Below are 20,319 nucleotides of genomic sequence, written 5' to 3'. Positions count from 1 at the left end.
ATACTGATGCAAGCGTCACATCACATTATCATTAGTCATAATAATCGTTGCTGTCTCACGCAGAAACCTTGTATCTCCACATTTCATCTTTCTTCGTAAATGAATGCCCCATACTCCGTTACTCTACAGTATTACACAGATGTACTAAAATAAATAGCCAATCTACAAGCTCACACCGCTTGGGATATGACGTGTTGTGACCTTGTAAATCAGCTATTTTTGAGTTTCTTTTAAAAGTGGTTAAGTGTGTGGGTTTTATAAATATTGAACCATTGAAAGATATATTAACAAGAGCTTGCGACAAAATAACTAGAGATGGGATTTATGGCTCTTTGAAGGGAGCCGGATCTCTGGGATCCGTTCCTTTCAGAGAGTCGTTCAAAAGACTGGCTCTTTTGAACGACGTTCCCGATGGGGGGGGGGGGGGGGGGGGGGGGGTGGCTGGCGGGGGTGCGGGGAAAAAAAACCTCTGTCTGCCCAGTGTCCCCCCAGTACCTCCCCAGGGCCTCCCTAGTGACTCCCCACTCCCTAGTGCCTCCCCAGTGTCCCCCCCAGTGTATCCTGCTTAGGGCGCCAGCTTGCTCATGACCGGCCCTGGTTGAAACCCCCCTGCCCCCCTCCTCCTCTAAAAAGGAACGGCTCCCTACTGTGAACCGGATCCCATCGTTCCTTTCAAAGAGCCGTTCAAATGATCCGACTCGTTCACGAACGTCACATCTCTAAAAATAACTACAATCAATCCATTGGTTCTTTCCTACAGTACATTAGCTGAAATGTATGTTTTTGGACATTCAACTTTTCTGTCCGACAGTGACGACATGCATACAGATATAATGAGTTTGCCTCCTCTGTCTTAAAATAAGTGGTTTCTTATTAAAACATAATAATAAATGTGTTAATAAATACGTATATTCACATTCTTGAAACAGTGTATTTGTTTTAAAGAGATCCTGTAAAAGGATTAGGCTTAGCTGATCTATTTGGACCCGGTCAATGTTTCACTTGTAGGCCTATTGAGATTCAAAGTTCCAAAAAACTACAGTGTAATAAAAAAAAATGTTCCATATAAGTATTCACATAAAACTGGCAGAGCTAAACATCTGCAAGATAGATTTAATTTGCAGGTAGATACTAGGTTATAAGTAAGACAAAACATAAGGACATTATGACTTTAGTTTGTTAAAATGTTTATTCAGTCTAGTTTTTTATATTTTGTTACTTTTAGTTAATGACTCAGCGAGTCTTAGCCTGACTCTGTAGTGGGAGGGAAGGGAAGTAGTGAAGTTTGACTGATTACATCACAGATGTGAAAGTAATAAAGTTAAATATAGCTGGGGGGGAAGCCACACAGCGTGACACTTTGCTGACAAAATGTGATCTCTGTTATGACAACCAAGGCAGTGATGGATGTATATCAAAGTTGACGGCATTACATTAACTTGAGTAACCAGAGGTGGGTATCATTAGCAACCAATGTAATGTTGCTGTTGAGTAATATTTGACATGGCCTTTAACGTAATTGAATCTGTCAGTGGGTCTCTTAGTTACAGTACAGTCATGGGTACAGTACAGTCATGGGATGCATGGGTACTTTGTCCTCAAACGAACAAAGGTCAACCACTTTCAACTTGGTATTCCTATTTTGGCCATGTCATTAAACGTGAACATTTATATTAACAGGAATCATAAAATGCCAGTTTAAAACTATGTGTTTAATCACAAAATTATCAGATCTACAAGCTCAAGTCACATTCCAATGTGTTGCAGCATGTAGATGTGTTGTAAGCATGTTTTACTTCTACTCCACTACATCTCGGAGGCAAATATTGTACTTTTACTCCACTACATTTATTTGAAAACTTTAGTTACTAGTTACTTTGATTATTATTACAAAACATACATTAAAAAACACTTTAGCCCTGTATTATACATTTAAGCCATTTGAAAATAGCCGATCTGAAATGGGACATTCTGCATAATGAGTACTTTATACTTTTGGTATTTTAAGTACATTTTGATGCCAATATATTTGTACATTTTGAATTCTGGACTTTTACTGTAAAATCGACTTTACACGTAAAAACAAATCGATTTCGATCGATTTAAATCGTTCGACGATTTAAATCATACGTACAATTTAAATCGTCGTACGATTTAAATCGGTCGATTTAGATTGATTTAAATCGATTGATTTAGATTGATTTAAATCGATTGATTTAGATTGATTTAAATCGATTGATTTAGATTGATTTAAATCGATTGATTTAGATTGATTTAAATCGATTGATTTAGATTGATTTAAATCGATTGATTTAAATCGATTTTTACGTGTTTAAGTGTTTTACGTGTTTTTACGTGTTTTCACATGTTTTTACGTGTTTTCACATGTTTTTACGGGTTTTTACGGGTTTTTACGTGTTTACGTGTGTTTACGTGTGTTTACGTGTTTTTAGGTGTTTACGTGTACGAACAAAAATCACGTCCAAAATCACGTACATAAAAATCACGGAAATAAAAATCACGTACATAAAAATCACATACAAACATCACGTACAAACATCACGTACAAAAAACACATACAAAAAACACATACAAACATCACGTACAAAAAACACGTACAAAAATCACGTACATAAAAATCACGTACAAACATCACGTACAAACATCACGTACAAAAAACACGTACAAAAATCACGTACAAAAATCACGTACATAAAAATCACGTACAAACATCACGTACAAACATCACGTACAAAAAACACATACAAAAAACACATACAAAAATCACGTACATAAAAATCACATACAAACATCACGTACAAAAAACACGTACAAAAATCACGTACATAAAAATCACGTACAAACATCACGTAGAAACATCACGTACAAAAAACACGTACAAAAATCATGTACATAAGAATCACGTACAAACATCACGTACAAACATCACGTACAAAAAACACGTACAAAAATCACGTACATAAAAATCACGTACAAACATCACGTACAAAAAACACGTACAAAAATCACGTACATAAAAATCACGTACAAACATCACGTACATAAAAATCACGTACAAACATCACGTACAAAAATCACGTACATAAAAATCACGTACAAACTACAAACATCACATACAAACATCACGTACAAAAAACACATACAAAAAACACGTACAAAAATCACGTACATAAAAATCACGTACAAACATCACGTACAAAAAACACGTACAAACATCACGTACATAAAAATCACGTACATAAAAATCACATACAAACATCACGTACAAACATCACGTACAAAAAACACGTACAAAAATCACGTACATAAAAATCACATACAAACATCACGTACAAACATCACGTACAAAAAACACATACAAAAAACACGTACAAAAATCACGTACATAAAAATCACATACAAACATCACATACAAACATCACGTACAAAAAACACGTACATAAAAATCACGTAGCCTACAAACATCACGTACAAACATCACGTACAAAAAACACATACAAAAAACACATACAAAAAACACGTACATAAAAATCACATACAAACATCACGTACAAAAAACACGTACAAAAATCACGTACATAAAAATCACGTACAAACATCACGTAGAAACATCACGTACAAAAATCACGTACATAAAAATCACGTACAAACTACAAACATCACGTACAAACATCACGTACAAAAAACACATACAAAAAACACGTACAAAAATCACGTACATAAAAATCACGTACAAACATCACGTACAAAAAACACGTACAAACATCACGTACATAAAAATCACGTACATAAAAATCACGTACAAACATCACGTACAAACATCACGTACAAATCGATTTAAATCGTTCGACGATTTAAATCATACGTACAATTTAAATCGTCGTACGATTTAAATCGGTCGATTTAGATTGATTTAAATCGATTGATTTAGATTGATTTAAATCGATTGATTTAGATTGATTTAAATCGATTGATTTAGATTGATTTAAATCGATTGATTTAGATTGATTTAAATCGATTGATTTAAATCGATTTTTACGTGTTTAAGTGTTTTACGTGTTTTTACGTGTTTTCACATGTTTTTACGTGTTTTCACATGTTTTTACGTGTTTTTACGGGTTTTTACGTGTTTACGTGTGTTTACGTGTGTTTACGTGTTTTTAGGTGTTTACGTATACGAACAAAAATCACGTCCAAAATCACGTACATAAAAATCACGGACATAAAAATCACGTACATAAAAATCACATACAAACATCACGTACAAACATCACGTACAAAAAACACATACAAAAAACACATACAAACATCACGTACAAAAAACACGTACAAAAATCACGTACATAAAAATCACGTACAAACATCACGTACAAAAAACACGTACAAAAATCACGTACAAAAATCACGTACATAAAAATCACGTACAAACATCACGTACAAACATCACGTACAAATAACACATACAAAAATCACGTACATAAAAATCACATACAAACATCACGTACAAAAAACACGTACAAAAATCACGTACATAAAAATCACGTACAAACATCACGTAGAAACATCACGTACAAAAAACACGTACAAAAATCATGTACATAAAAATCACGTACAAACATCACGTACAAACATCACGTACAAAAAACACGTACAAAAATCACGTACATAAAAATCACGTACAAACATCACGTACAAAAAACACGTACAAAAATCACGTACATAAAAATCACGTACAAACATCACGTACATAAAAATCACGTACAAACATCACGTACAAAAATCACGTACATAAAAATCACGTACAAACTACAAACATCACATACAAACATCACGTACAAAAAACACATACAAAAAACACGTACAAAAATCACGTACATAAAAATCACGTACAAACATCACGTACAAAAAACACGTACAAACATCACGTACATAAAAATCACGTACATAAAAATCACATACAAACATCACGTACAAACATCACGTACAAAAAACACGTACAAAAATCACGTACATAAAAATCACATACAAACATCACGTACAAACATCACGTACAAAAAACACATACAAAAAACACGTACAAAAATCACGTACATAAAAATCACGTACATAAAAATCACATACAAACATCACATACAAACATCACGTACAAAAAACACGTACAAAAATCACGTACATAAAAATCACGTACAAACATCACGTACAAACATCACGTACAAAAAACACATACAAAAAACACGTACAAAAAACACGTACATAAAAATCACATACAAACATCACATACAAACATCACGTACAAAAAACACATACAAAAAACACGTACAAAAATCACGTACATAAAAATCACGTACAAACATCACGTACAAAAAACACGTACAAAAATCACGTACAAACATCACGTACAAACATCACGTACAAACATCACGTACAAACATCACGTACAAAAATCATGTACAAACATCACGTACAAACATCACGTACAAAAAACACGTACAAAAATCACGTACATAAAAATCACGTACAAACATCACGTACATAAAAATCACGTACAAACTACAAACATCACGTACAAACATCACGTACAAAAAACACATACAAAAAACACGTACAAAAATCACGTATATAAAAATCACGTACAAAAAACACATACAAAAAACACGTACAAAAATCACGTACATAAAAATCACGTACAAACATCACGTACAAAAAACACGTACAAACATCACGTACATAAAAATCACGTACATAAAAATCACGTACAAACATCACGTACAAACATCACGTACAAAAAACACGTACAAAAAACACGTACAAAAATCACGTACATAAAAATCACGTACAAACATCACGTACAAACATCACGTACAAAAAACACGTACAAAAATCACGTACATAAAAATCACATACAAACATCACGTACAAACATCACGTACAAAAAACACATACAAAAAACACGTACAAAAATCACGTACATAAAAATCACGTACAAACATCACGTACAAAAAACACGTACAAAAATCACGTACATAAAAATCACGTACAAACATCACGTACATAAAAATCACGTACAAACATCACGTACAAAAATCACGTACATAAAAATCACGTACAAACTACAAACATCACGTACAAACATCACGTACAAAAAACACATACAAAAAACACGTACAAAAATCACGTACATAAAAATCACGTACAAACATCACGTACAAAAAACACGTACAAAAATCACGTACATAAAAATCACGTACAAACATCACGTACATAAAAATCACGTACATAAAAATCACATACAAACATCACGTACAAACATCACGTACAAAAGTCACGTACATAAAAATCACGTAGGCCTACAAAAAATCACATACAAAAATCACATACATACATAAAAATCACGTACAAAAATCACTTACATACGTACATAAAAATCACGTACAAAAATCACGTACATACGTACATAAAAATCACGTACAAAAAATCCAATTCTGGTGCGCATCAAACAAACAAATAATAATCCTCCAAAAAACGGTGGTTTTGCTTCGCTTCAAGGTGCATCAGAGTGCGGCTCACCGCAGGTGTGAACTGTCTGTCTGTGAAGTATAGGGATGAACCAAAGTATGGGCCATTGTGGGATGAAGAAGATAGATAAGTATAGCATATCCATCTGGTACATGAGGTTAGACATAAGGTGCATAGCAGCAGTTATACAGTACATGATATTTAGACATTAAGATGCAAAACTCAATTGGCATGGCCATTCTCATAGAAGAGGATAGAGTATACTTCATGGTAGTGGTGTTCATGACTTACAAAACTCATTTTCAACTAGCCTACCTGTACTTGTGAAACTTGTATGATTAATTAATGCTGGTTTTATTCTTAACTAGTTAAGCCCTTGATCTGTATACTTTGTCGTGCAGCAAATATGGCAAATAGCTGCATTGCATTGTAAGCTTGAGGGAACTTTTGGAGACTTTAAGTGATCAGCAGGTGCAGTCTTTAGGCGGCCCAACATGATGTCAAGTCACTTTCCTGAAAAAACATAAATACAAATATAGCTGCATGCAACGATAAGACGGGGCCAAACAATTAGAAAAGTCACACCCGTGTGAACTGAGCGGTGCAGGCTGCTCAACAACACCGCTTGCTGGCTGCAGTTATAGTTATAATCCTATATGGGATGGGCCAAAGTGGCATGACACGAATTTCATTCATTCATTCATTCATTCATTCATTCATATAGTTCTCAGTGTGAATGGCCCCTTTAGGCTGCTCAACAATGCCACTTTAGGTCACCCAGTGGTATTGCAGCTGTTCGTAACACAAACAGACCCTAAACAGACCCGCTTATTGTGCGTATTGCATAGTATTTTTCTTATTGCTGCATTCCTTGGCCCCTCTAATTATCGCTGCTTGCAGCTATATTTTTATTGCACGCGCGTGCACACGCACGCACGCACGCACGCACGCACGCACGCACGCACGCACGCACGCACGCACGCACGCACTCACACTCACACTCACACTCACACTCACACTCACACTCACACACACACACACACACACACACACACACACACACACGCTTGCTCAAGCACACACAAACACATACTGCTAGCACATGTGCAACAGAACACTCACACATAAGCATTACTTTGTTGTGCCTGACTTATACACAAACAATAGGCAATCTACAAGCTCACAACACGTTGCAGTGCGGCACATGTAGAGCTGCTATTTTCGGTTGGCAACACTGGCGCGCAACTACGTTTCAATCAGGCATTAGATCACTTTGCAATGGAGTGGAGCAGCTCTTACAGAAGTTAAGCACTTTACATTGTACCCTGCCAACAAAATGTTTCTAAGGGTCTTATCAACCCCCCAGCGCACACACAAGACACCCTCACAGTCCCACTGAAAGACCATCCCCTCGCTCCTGTGGGGCAGTAAACACTTTGTAGCTGTGCCAAGAGACAGCCCCCTTCCCCAGTGTGTCAGTGGGGCCCTGGAAGACACCAGTAAAACACTGGCTGAGACAAAAGAAGTTGGAACACTTCATCTAATGCTGTTTCAAGTGGGCCCCCAAAAATGTAGTAGCCTATAATTAATTTGTAATTCGTATTTTTCTTAAAAAGTTATACAAATGTGCAGGTTTCTTTTTCCATTGTGAATCTAATAATTGAACCACTGATTTAATAGACGTCAGTATACATCCACCCAAAACCCAAGGCACATAGTTTATGTCTGTGATCTTTGACAGCTCATCTGTCATGTGTGTAATAATCACATACTTTTTGACCAAAACTAAAAACAAGAGCAAGCAATACTAAACTCTGATGTCATCAAAAGACCAATATCCAGACTTATTCCAGTTGACATTTTACGGTACGATAACTTTATGGACTTATAATTGAAGGTTCCCATTAGATAGAAACCTCATATATCCAACCAGAACTGTTAGGATTCAAATGAAAAAAGAGCAAAAGTAGCACATCTACAACCTCAAAACGAACTTGTGGATATCTGCTACTTTTGATGCGTTTGTGTGACGCTGTATATATGATAGGGTGTTAATCTACGGGGAAAAACACAAAAAGTTAGAATATATGGACATAAGAGGTTTCTGGGTTAATCAATTTTGGGCGGGAACCCCTTTTGGTGTTTTAAACATGTTATAATTTAGCTATTGAAAAATAGCAGATCTACAAGCTCGTAGCGCGCCACCGAGTGGCGCGCTACGAGCTTGTAGGTCTGCTATTTTTGAAAAATCGTGAAAATATTTAGAAGATTTTTTTTAAATTTCGACGTCAGGCCTAAATGGGTTAAAGGCCCACCTGTTCAGACTGGTGTTTATTTAATTGTACTTATATGTGACTCTTTTGTGTCCCGTCCTTTTTAATGTCCTTTAATGATTGGATGTTCAAGTGTTCAAACACTTTGTGACTGCAGCCGTCTGTGAAACGTGCTCTATAAATAACATGTACTTACTAATTTACTTACTATACAATATCAAATTGCTCGGTTGTGTTGCTTCCACAGTGGACTTGATCTTGATGTAATAATGGCCCCAAGTTCTGAAATGAGATCAGTAATGTGAATTGTATGTTAATTCGAGATGAGAGAAGAGGCGACAATGAAATGTGTTTCCAGTTACAAGTGGATACAGTGGATTTCTTGTTTATGATAATGTGACAGTGAGAAATGTCTCTCATTTACTTTAGTTTCTTGTGTCCTTTTCCTCCCCGTAAACATCAGCACTCACGCATGCGCATGCTTGTACACAGGCACGCATGCACACAAAAACAACACAAATCGGAGGGAGGTGGGAGCGAGGGGACCAACAACACTGGCTGGCTGAAAAGCTTAATTGAAACATCTTGCAGTCATGATGCCATGAGTCTCCATTGTCTCCGACGCTAAAGAGTTAGCTGGGGAGAAAGGAGGGGAAATAAGAGAAGAAGAAGCCTCCCTCGCCAGCCATTGGCAGGAGAGAGCCACCTACAGTATCATCTCTGTCGGGTGGAAATAGAATAGAATAGAGATTGTAGAGTACTTTTACCTTTGTATTATTTTGTAACACTTTGACTTTTGTACTTACAAACGTACAAACGTACTGTAGGCCTACTTACTCATGTAACATTTCGAATACCAGACTTTTACTTAGTATATCTCTGCTGTCGGGGAGAAACCACCTAACTCCCAAAAATGTTAATTTTTCTGGAAATGAAAAATAACAAAATTTCAGGAAATGAAGAAAACCATATATTTTTTTAAATGATGCAATACTGCATGCCTCATCAAAGTTGGTACTGTGACTTTATATTATTGTCAATGACATGAATGAGAGGGGTCGTGGCGTTAACTGCTTTAGCAGACAATTTGAGGGTCCAATGGAGTTACTGTAAGATGTTTTGTCCAGAGCGCTTTTCAATACTTTTCATTGCTTTAATATTTTTTATCCAACACTCAGACATCAAGGGTGTTCAGTAGCATTGATTTAGGGGGGTGTGTGTGTGTGTGTGGGGGGGGGGGGGGGTTGATTTAGGTAGTTTCCTCCCGACAGCAACGATATCTATACATTGCGATATTGATACTTTTACTGAAGTGATAAACATATCAGCTATACATCCTCCACCACTGCCCATTGCCCACCACCACCCACCCTCCTCCCTCCATTAATCCCCCCTCCCTGGGAAAACAGGGACAACAAATTAGCCTTCTTTTCTGGACGGAGGCCGGGGAGGAGGACAGTTGGACGGAGTTTCCCATGGACCCCTCGTGCCCCCCCTCCTCCCGTCCCCGTCCCCCCGTCCCCTCCTTTCAGCGGCCGAGGAAGCCTCCATTGTGCCAGCACCTGTCTCTGAGGAAATTGGTAAAAGTGATGGCTTTGTTAGCCATCGCCACGGCAACGAGAGCAAGAAAAGAGTGAGTGGGGGCTGTGCATGGCCCGCATCGGAGATCTGGCGGGGTGGGGACTGTGTGTGTGTGTGTGTGTGTGTGTGTGTGTGTGTGTGTGTGTGTGTGTGTGTGTGTGTGTGTGTGTGTGTGTGTGTGTGTGTGTGTGTGTGTGTGTGTGTGTGTGTGTGTGTGTGGGGAGAGGGGGGAGTTGGATTTGGACTTTGGAGGTGAGCGGCGGTGGACAATGGTCAGTCAATAGTGACGTGAGGAGAGAGAGAGAGCCAATGCTCTTTGATTGGCTTCTGCTGCTTTGGCGTCTCGCGGAGGAGACGGCTTGTGTGTGTGTGTGTGTGTGTGTGTTGTAGGCTACCTCGTACCTCTCAGTAGTAGTAACCAGTGTAGGAATGCCCTCTGCTTCTCTCTCTCTCTCTCTCTCTCTCTCTCTCTCTCTCTCTCTCTCTCTCTCTCTCTCTCCCCCTCTATATATATATATTTCTTAACTCCCTCTGACTCCCCCCCCCTCTCTCTCTCTCTCTCTCTCTCTCTGTCCTTGTGTGACACTGTGACATCCACCAGTGAAGCGAGGCAGCAGTGTGAATAGTGTGAAAGCCAGGAGGTCAGTCACATCATGTTCATAGCATATCCCCCTCAGAGTGGATGACACACGCACGCACGCACGCACGCACGCACGCACGCACGCACGCACGCACGCACGCACGCACGCACACCCTACAACATCACTTTAACTAATCATCTTCGTGCTTAAAATCTAGAAATAAGAAGTACAATGTCACTTAACTACACATGAAACCAATTTAGAGTTTCATTAAATGAGTGTATAGTATACTAAATAAGCAAGGTGGGGCTGAATAGGGCAGAATTGTATCTGAGACTGGGGTCTGTTTGTTAAAAAACTGGTAGTGTGTTTCTGTTATTTTTACCTCAATAGACCATGCAGTCAAATGAGAATAAGATATTATTTTGTACGTGTTACTTTACCTCGAGAGAGTAAAGATTGGCTTTAACTTTTAAATTCCGCAGTCAAGACATCAGACTCTGGCATTTGAGCCACGGACCACCATTTGATGACATTTAGCCTCTCAGACCCAAAACTTTGCAATGGTTGTCTTACAGTCTTTGGATAACATTTTGTTTATACAATTCCATCATGCTGTATTGATGTTGCACCATAGGAGAGGCAAACTCCTGTGTAATTGTGTAGACTTTAGACTTAGATGTTTAACAACCGTTTACACTCTCAAGAGTTAAAGATCTTTAAGGATCCATTTGGTTACCAACTCTCCATCATTTGGGGATCACCTGGAACCCCCTCAAGGACCACTGGTTGAAAACCACTGGTGTAAATCATTGTTGAACACAGTTCATACACACACAGTGCACAATAAAAGCAGGAGAGAGAAGAGAAGCCACACAGAGACTAGGGGCAGTATTATGCGTGTCTTAAGTACCAGGTCTTATGACTTAACTTAAGACCTGGAGGCGTGATCAATGCCATTTGGCCACTCAGAATAGCCAAATGGCATTGACCACGCCTCCAGGTCTTAAGTTAAGTCATAAGACCTGGTACTTGACCTGGACACGCATAATACTGCCCTAGGTGACTAGAGAAATGCACACACAGCATAAACTAATATTTGACAATTTGACTTTTTATATTGTGTTGGTTACTTTTGATACAGTAACGGTCTTTAGACCTATTACAGTATCCTTAAATTGTCACTTCAGAAATGTGCACTATTGTGCAGATACCCATACACTTATGCCGTTTACTGTTGAGTGAGAAAACAATGTTGCACATGCAAATAAATAAATAATTTCCCAACCCACAGTTTGGGAACCCCTGCTTTAATTGACACCACGATTGTATTATCTTCAGCTGTGGCCCAGCAACACAACATCATTGATTGATTGATTGATTGAAATTTTGCAGAATTACAGTACATTTCAAGCACAAACTCAATATAAAGACTGCGAGTGGACTGCGAGTGGACGACCCAATAAAGCATTACACGTGTTTACAAGAGGGTCCACCTTGTTCAATTCATCAAAAGTTTACCAGTTTACCAGTGGTAAAATAAGTACTAAAACATTTAACTTAAGTAAAAGTATCAATACCACAGTGTAGAAACACTCTATATAAGTAAAAAGTCAGGTATGCAATATTTACTTGAGTAAAAGTACAACATTTGAGATCAGGTAGATCAACTTAGAGTAGCAAAAGTAAAAGTAGGCTACTCTTTATGCAGAATGTCACCCAGTTCACAAGTTTTCACATGTATAAAATGTAGAAATCTTTTGAAAATAGCAGATCTACAAGCTCACAACACGAAACAAAGCGACACCTTAAACTTGTAGATCTGTTGCCATGTAATTTAGGAATTTTGCCTCGATCTGCTTCAAAATGTGTAGGCAATGTTATTACCTTACCTTTACTTGACCAGCAGATGGTGCTCATTCACTATGTCAGTTTCACACATAAGGCCAAAGTAGAGCAGCCTAGTCTTTTGATTGATTGATTGATTAAAATATTTATTAACAGTTTGCAGAATTACAGTACATTTCAAGCACAACTCAATACAAAGACTGTTAACTGTGAGTGTACGACCCAATACAGCATTACACTTGTTTAAAAGAGGGTCCACCTTGTTCAATTCATCAAAACATTTAGAGACGTACAAATAGACACTTCTATATAGTCCACTGATATTTATATATTTTCAATAAACAAATCATGCAAGGTTTGATTAAAGACAGACTGGAAGGCAGATTGAAATAGATGTTTGCAAAGTGAGCTCTTAGATGTATTTATGCAGGACGGGGCCCACCCAAACGTTTTGCTTGACAGGTTGAACATTAGGCCTACAGGTTGTTATTATGTCTCAAGTGGTGGAAATGTTGCAGAACAATCTATTCAGAATGCTTGTTATGGGTCACTATTTAGAGGTAATCTGAATCTTTGTGTTACCAAGCTTTCTGATTTGTCTCTGTTGGGTGGTAATCTCATAACTGTTAACTTTTCAGGATTCAAATTAAAAAGTATACCAAAATTAGCAGATCTACAAGCTCAAACCGCGTCGCTTTATGGCTTTGCGCTGCTTGACGAGCTTGTAGATCTGCTACTTGTGATGCGTTTGTAGGATGATCAATAGGGCGTTCATTTACTAAAAAAGTTAAACACAAAATTAAAATATGGAGATTACAGATTTCTGCCCCGACAGCAACGATGTACTTGTACGTCTTGTAGTTTAGTTCCTAATGACCTAATTTGTGTGTTCTGCACGTAGTATGATCTCTCATTTTGTCTTTTGTAGCTTTTTGAATAATGACTTATTCTCTTCAAATACACTGAAATGACAGTTCAAATAGCCACACAATCAGTCTTGGTCAGGTCAGGGTACCTCCCACTTCCTCCCATAGTGCCTACAGAGACGTGTGTGTGTGTGTGTGTGTGTGTGTGTGTGTGTGTGTGTGTGTGTGTGTGTGTGTGTGTGTGTGTGTGTGTGTGTGTGTGTGTGTGTGTGTGTGTGTGTGTGTGTGTGTGTGTGTGTGTGTGTGTGTGTGTGTGTGTGTGTGTGTGTGTGTGTGTGTGTGTGTTCAACCACATGTGAAGATCTGATTGATGACACCCCCAGCTAGGCCTACTCATCAAAACGAGAGGACCAATAACAACTCAGTTAACACGAGGAAATCGCCGTCTTTCAGGATCCACCACCACTTGAAAAGAGATCTGAAGACAAGTTTCCGTACTTTCAAATAAAGATAATAGGCCTGGGAATTTTTAAACCTCTAAAACCGACTTAATCTTTGCTCATCGTCAGTTAACCGTGATAATATTTTTTTTTAATTCTTACATCAACGAATCCACACGAAAAAATTAATCAAAATCAAATAGCTTCTAAGCGACTAAATCGATGCGTCTAATTAACCACTTAGGTAGCCCTACTATTTTATAATGGTTGTTGTACCATGGTGACATGGGCCAATACGCAGTGGTAAAATGGTTGTTGTACCATGGTGACATGGGCCAATACGCAGTGGTAAAATGGTGGGCAGTTGCTGGCATTCAAAAATAAATACAAAAAGGGATAATATTGTAGTTATAGTCTAGGGCTGAGTGTGTATCAACTTTTGGCTCTTTAGACACACTAGAGCGGTGCCCGGCTGTAGAGCACCGAGTCTGTAACGACGGAAGTTGGAGATCCATGACCCCACCCAGCTATGCAATACCCATTGTACCCGTGTCAGAGTCCACCCATCTGTCTGTGTCCCTTGTATGCCCATATATGGAGATGTCTGTATCTGTCTCTCTGTGTCCCTTTATTCCTATACGGTATATGGAGTTCTGTGTCAGGCATGCCCAAATATGGAGTGTTGTGATGTCAGAACAGGCCAGCTCCATATATGGAGCCTGGGCAGGGGACCTGTACAGAGCCCGGGCAGAGGCCTTTTGTTGGCGGTTCTGGACAACAGCGGGTCGGACCGACTCAACACCATGGCACTGCACTCCTTGCGGGGGTGTGGAACGCGTGTGTCGAATTTGAAGTCGGCGCGGCGAAGAGTTCTTGAGTTACGTGGATTACAGACGTACGTACAGAGACGTGGTGCATGTAACTATGGAATCGTGCATTTCCCGTCAGTGTGTGTGTTGGTTGGTTGGTTGGTCGGGGTGAGAGAGCATGTGACATCACGTGACATCATCAGGCATGGAGCACATGACATCATGTGACATCAGGGATGGAGCACGTGACATCATGTGACGACATCACGGATGGAGCACGTGACATCATCAGGGATGGAGATCCCTGATGTCATCATTATTGGCCAGCAACTCTACATCTGACCTCAAACTCAAACCCTTAGATCTCCATATATGGAGCTGACCTGTTCTGACATCCCATATGTTGATCCTTCCCCATCCATCCTTCCTCTTCGATGACTCCCTTTTGACTGATACTTGTCCATTTAAAGGTATATTCAGTGATTTTACTTAATTCAAATATCACTTATTTTTTCTTTTTTTCTGGATAATCCTCCCTACTATAGAGTGTGCTGACTATATAAGGAGTTCCTCCCTGTCCCCAGTGAGCCCCTGGGGTCAAAAAACCCTAGTTTTGGTGGCGGGTGGCAAAGCCTTCATCCAATCAGGATGAGAGGGGCCTTCCTCCAATCATGATCGACTGGGTGCGGGCCTTGGTGCACATGCTGTTGGCCTGTTGCACTTCCCCCCACTGTAGTGCGTGCATGTGCACATTTTGTTACCGGGGCGGACTGGGTGGTTTTCCAAATCACCCAAATCACTGAATGCTCCTTTAAACTCTAGACGGGCCTGCCCCAAAGTTATAGTGCAGCTGCGCCCGGCAGCCGGCGAAAACTAGAGTTCTTCACAGGCCCGAAAATTAAGATCTTACCCATGCCAAAGCTCCAGCGCTCTGCCAGCAGTCTGCTGTCACCCGCAGGCGGATGCGTGCATGCGACCTCGCCCTTTAAGGCAAGGTCGCTTCTCGCCCTCAGGGGTCGTTCTGGTAGATCGGTAATTTGCAAATACCAAGTACATGTTGTGGAATAAACAGCTTTCATGTTGTATTAGAGCAGGGGTGGGCAACTTTGACGGTGGAGAGGGCCACTATATTTCCACACTCACTCCCTAGGGCCATACATTACTGTCGTAGCAAAAATAGCCGATCTACAAGCGCGCGACGCGTTTTGAGCTTGTAGATCGGCTATTTTTGCTATATTCAAATTGAAATCTTGAATATTTCTTTTGCTATTTTTGAATTGGAATATGTAATGTATAATGTATGAATTGGAATATGTAATGCCTTTAATTATACTTGTGTTGAGCAATGAGCTACTAATTTAGACTGAAGTAATTAAAGCGGGTCATGTTTGCATGTTGTAACAGCTGAAACCAATATTATATCAGTATTCTGACATTCAACTGAGGGCCACATTAAGTGAAGGTGGAGGCCACATGTGGCCCCCGGGCCGCCAGTTGCCCACCCCTGTATTAGAGCATCATTGCACAACAGTATGAAATATGATGTTTCTTAGAGATTCAAACTATTAAAAAAACCAAATCATCAAACATCAAAACACATCAAACAATAAAAATATTACTTCTTGTGAAGCTTACTGTAGTTCTTGCATGGGAGGAATCATGACATCTGGTGCCTTTGCGTGTGACTCACAGGTTGTGTGAGTGTCCTCCCATCCTCCTTCCAGAATTAAGCAGGACACCCATGGAGTCCGGAGTCAGCGTTGGCCAGGGTCTCACAGCACACACACGCATGCTCGAAATAATTCCACATTTTCCACAAAATATCCTGTAAGTATTCTGGCTATAACAACAGCTGCTTTCCGCACCGTTACTGTATTTGCACGCTGTACAGTTTCTATGAAACTCTATTATTACCCAATAATAATTGTGCAGACTACTTCCGCAAGTGATCTGATGCAATATACAGATCAAAAACAGATCTACAAGCTAACAACGTGTCGCTACTTGATAAGTTGTTTGAAGATCTGTTCTTTTTCCTCATCTTTCAACGGCCCCCTTTTCACTCAATGGACACAGACAGAATAGAGGGTATGCGCATGCATAAAGTGAAGTGAGTGGCAAATCCAGTGGTAAAGCGCATAACTTCCGGTTGTGATGATGATGTCACGCGCATACCCTCTATTAGCGTTCAATCAAAAACAGCCAGTGTTCCCTGCATGGTGCAACAGCTGTATAGGCTGTTGTTAGCACTTTTGTACCCTCTCTGACTGAAATTAGCACTGGATTAAGAAACTGCTGGTTCTGAACGTCCCCACAATGAGGCCCCTTTTACACCGGTTGGGAACCGGTTCAGTTCTTTTTGGTTCTTAGTCCATGAGCCAGAGCTCCAAAATTGGAACGTTAATTATGAATTGAGTGTGCAAAACCATACCAATATTAAATTGTTGAAACTTCCCCAGTTGATTACTTGCACAAAGACAAATTAAATGATTTTTTTTTAAATGTGCAAATTAGGCATTATATAGGAAAATATGCAAACAATTTAAAATATGAAAAAGCTACTACTGTAGAAGGGTTATCATATATTAATTTACTTATATTGATCATATAAACAATGTAATATACTGTAGGTAAGGGTTTTGCCCACTCAATTCATAATTAACGTTCCAATTTGGAGGTCTGGCTCATGGACTAAAAACTGGTTCTGAACTGAACCGGTTCCCAACCGGTGGAAAAGGGGTCTGGGAGGACAGGGCAGGGGCATACGTTAGTCCGACATATACATGGCCGGTTTACATTATGTAACCCCTCCGCTGCTTCTATTGTATGTTTGACACTTGCTTTAATTGGCAATGTATGTTTTCTCATGATAATAAAGAATTGAATTGTGCGTGCGTGCGTGCGTGCGTGCGTGCGTGCGTGCGTGCGTGCGTGCGTGCGTGCGTGCGTGCGTGCGTGCGTGCCTCAGATGTCCTGGCTAGGCGACTAGACTCGAGACACGTGGAGTGGGTCGAGCTTCTATAGTTTCTTACATTGCAGTGATGGGGATTTGTAGACTCTGGATCATTGGACTGGTCCCTTCTCTCAGTAGTCAATTGGATTATCCTCTCTCCTCGCCTCCAGAGTAGAGAAGGAATTACCGTATAGTTGTTCCTTAAACATCAAGTCAATTCCCTATTTCCTTCGACTTAAATCATTTGATGGCCTTTCATGCCTTGGCATTTGGCCTTTGTGCCCCCGGAACACCAAAGGCCCATAAACTGTGTAAATTCCAGGCTTGCCGTCGTGTACTGAATAGGATTACAATTTGCTTGGAATCTTCAGCCACTTGCAGAATAATCTGAAGCATGACTTATAGCTGTGTATATCGGCTTCCTTGACCTTTCACCTCATTCAATGTTGATCAAATTACTCTATACCCGCTCAGTTACTGAGCACATCCAAAACCAATCCAATCCAAGGTACTTGAAATATACTAGAAATAATGTTTACCTTTCTATCGTCTATAATCGTGCATGCCTTCTCTTCATACTGTATGTTCTCAATTTGTTTCTATCACTCACACTGAAGCCTTGTAATTTGCACGATGGAGTCACACACCGAAAATAGCCCATCTACAAGCTTTCAATGCAACACGTTTTGAGCTCAAAGGACAACTGTTTTGTGTGTGTGTGTGTGTATGTGTGTGTGCGTGCACGTGTGTGTGTGCGTGCACGTGTGTGTGTGTGAGAGGGGGGGTTATAACGCATACATGCAGTACCACATACTGTAGTCTTTGATGTCTGACAGCGCGTCCCGGGTTCGCTTGGGAATAGTTTAAGACTCTCATCAACCACCCATGCACCACATCATCACCACTGCTTTGTGTTCTTAAAGCCTGTGTTCTTAAAGCCTGTGTTCTTAAAGCCTGTGCTCACACCAAATGTGACAAAATGCAACAATGTGAAGGGCAGTCATTCATTACCAATTATAGTAGCTGGGAATATCTAAATTGGCTGTTGAATATGAATAATGCCAGCTGCGGTGTCCAGCAATTTGTATACAAATAATTCAAGAAAGGAGACAAATCCACTCAAGAAGCATCTAGGCTGCATCTAGGGTGTAACAAATTTCTCCCCTGTAACAAAATACTCTGTAGTCTACAACAGTACAACAGTGTCACTTGCGCAAGAATAACTGATTTACAAACTCACGCATCACATTATTGATGTAATGTGTTGTTAGCATGTAAATCAATTATTTTTGAAAAGCGTCACCCACACGCAATGAGACGTAATGGAATGGCTTTTTTGCTTTCTTCATTTTGAAACAGTTCCTCTGAAACAAAGGTGTGTTGTGCGGCAACTAATCACAATCTCAACCGACTGCCCCTCCCCGTCCCTTCGGGCTATGGAATTGATGCGCAGCTCATATCGCAGCTGTTTGTGTCTCGTTATGCAAGGCAGAGAGAGAGGCAGTGCTGAGGTATGTTTATGTTACTGCATTGAGCGTCGCAGTCGCGCCACAGCGCCTCCTACGAGAGCACCGGGAGAGAATTTCCCATAAATTTTTCCCATAGACGTTACAGAAAGTATTTATTTAAAGACCTTTAAGCCTCGGACAAAGCCAACTCGGCTCCTGGCAAATCATGACAATAAACAAAAACAATTGGGACTAACAAGTTATTTTCTTGTTTGTTTTTCTTCTTTCTAATTATTTGTTCGGCCCAATTTTTTTTGTTTATAGTCATGATTTGTCAGAAGCCGTGTTGGCTTTGTCTGAGGCTTAAAGGTCTTTCTGAAACGTCTATGGGACAAATTAATGGGAAATTCTCTTCCGGTGCTCTCGTCATTCTGGGACTGCTGATTTTAGTGTGTCACTAAAGCGGAGTATTTCGATTGGGCCTTTTGACTCAAAGGCTTTCAGCTTTCAGGAAGAAACCAAAAATACACAGGGAAGACATTTGCATATTATAACCACACCTGGGGGTCTACTAGACTAGACAAATGTGCTGTGGTCTCCGAGGCTAGAGTAATGTTAACTCCATAGACTCATACAGGTCTGGGCACAGGTCTCCACCAGGAGGATAGGACTGTGTGAGATGTTTGGCAAAATGTTTAGGAGTAATATAAATAAGTAATATGTTTGCCTTTGATGGCAATTGGATGATTTGAGGCATTTTGTTCCAAAAAGGTGTTTTGCAAAAATCAACCTGTTAGTGGCGCTCTAACAGGCCAATGTGAAAAGGGTGGGATATATTCCTCAGCCTAGTAAGAAAATGTGTGAAAGATTTGACGTAAATTGCATGCTGCGTTCATGATTTGAGGCTTTTGTTCAAAACGGGGCAATCTGTGACAAACTGTGAAAGCCAATTATAGCCAATTAGGATGGAATATGAAATATCG

The sequence above is a fragment of the Electrona antarctica genome, assembly GCF_951216825.1.
Source record: "Electrona antarctica genome assembly, chromosome: 19".
Classification (NCBI taxonomy): domain Eukaryota; kingdom Metazoa; phylum Chordata; class Actinopteri; order Myctophiformes; family Myctophidae; genus Electrona; species Electrona antarctica.
The sequence above is the reverse complement of the archived record's forward strand: the minus strand, read 5'-3'. Positions refer to the sequence as shown.